Source organism: Idiotropiscis lumnitzeri, unplaced genomic scaffold (assembly GCF_059441095.1).
Source record: "Idiotropiscis lumnitzeri isolate Australia: NSW breed Sydney's pygmy pipehorse unplaced genomic scaffold, RoL_Ilum_1.0 HiC_scaffold_298, whole genome shotgun sequence".
Lineage (NCBI taxonomy): Eukaryota > Metazoa > Chordata > Actinopteri > Syngnathiformes > Syngnathidae > Idiotropiscis > Idiotropiscis lumnitzeri.
Genome location: NW_028283836.1, coordinates 108276 through 109748, shown reverse-complemented (window position 1 = coordinate 109748; position 1473 = coordinate 108276). Strand labels below are relative to the sequence as shown.

General features: G+C 60.8%; 1 pseudogene; it reads right to left on the bottom strand.

Annotated features, from left to right (window-relative positions):
* On the bottom strand, window positions 1-1056 carry LOC148314433 (18S ribosomal RNA; annotated as a pseudogene; the record flags this gene model as incomplete).
* Between the last annotated feature and the right edge of the window lie 417 nt (window positions 1057-1473).

Genomic DNA, 1473 nt, shown 5'->3' with positions numbered 1-1473 from the left:
CTTTCGCCCTGGCCCGTCTTGCGCCGGTCCAAGAATTTCACCTCTAGCGGCGCAATACGAATGCCCCCGGCCGTCCCTCTCAATCATGGCCCCAGTTCAGGAGGGAAAACCCACAAAATAGAACCGGGGTCCTATTCCATCATTCCTAGCTGCGGTATGCAAGGCGGCGCGGGCCTGCTTTGAACACTCTAATTTTTTCAAAGTAAACGCTTCGGGCCCCAGGTTAGCGGGACACCCAGCCAAGGGCATCCCGGGGGCGGCCGAGAGGCAGGGGCTGGGACAGACGGTGGCACGCCTCGCGGCGGACCGTCAGCTCGCGTCCCGAGGTCCAACTACGAGCTTTTTAACTGCAGCAACTTTAAGATACGCTATTGGAGCTGGAATTACCGCGGCTGCTGGCACCAGACTTGCCCTCCAATTGTTCCTCGCCAAAGGGTTTGGGTGTTCGCTCATTCCAATTACAGGGCCTCGAAAGAGTCCTGTATTGTTATTTTTCGTCACTACCTCCCCGTGTCGGGAGTGGGTAATTTGCGCGCCTGCTGCCTTCCTTGGATGTGGTAGCCGTTTCTCAGGCTCCCTCTCCGGAATCGAACCCTGATTCCCCGTTACCCGTTGTCACCATGGTAGGCGCAGAAAGTACCATCGAAAGTTGATAGGGCAGACATTCGAATGAGACGTCGCCGCCGCGGGGGGGCCGGCGATCGGCTCGGGCGTTATCTAGAGTCACCAAAGGGGGGGCCGGGCCGGCGGCACCGCGGAGACCGACAGCCCGCCGGCTGTGAAAGCCGGCGGGCCCGCTGCACCGCGGCAAACCGAACCCGCGTGGGTTTTGGGTCTGATAAATGCGCGCGTCCCCGCGGAGACGGGTCGGCGCTCGTTTGCATGTATTAGCTCTAGAATTGCCACAGTTATCCAAGTAACGGTGGAGCGATCAAAGGAACCATAACTGATTTAATGAGCCATTCGCAGTTTCACTGTATCGGAACCGTGTGTACTTAGACTTGCATGGCTTAATCTTTGAGACAAGCATATGCTACTGGCAGGATCAACCAGGTAGCCCTCGCGTCCGGCGGTCTGTGTTTCTTGCATTGGAACCGGAGCTGAGCGGGGAGCCGGGCGCGGGGACCGGGCGGCGCCCGCGGGAGACGGCCTCCCGCGGGGTTACCCCCGGCGGCACCCCAGCCTCCCTCGTTTCTTTCATATTTATTTCGGACGTGGGCTACCGAAATTTCCGTTACGATTCAGCCCCCGTGCGCGGTGAGGAAGTCGGCTGGGCCTCGGTATGTACTCGGTCCGTAGAGGCCGCGTTACCGCGTGGCGGTCAGTCGCGGGAGGGAGCCGGAGCCGCCCGCACGCCCGCGACCGCAACACGCACTCGGAGGCGGCGTCTTCTGACAGACGCCGGTAGGGTTTGAGAAACATGCTTTTTCGGAAAGGACCGCTCGGCTGATGCGGGCCTGGGCTCCCGCGCCC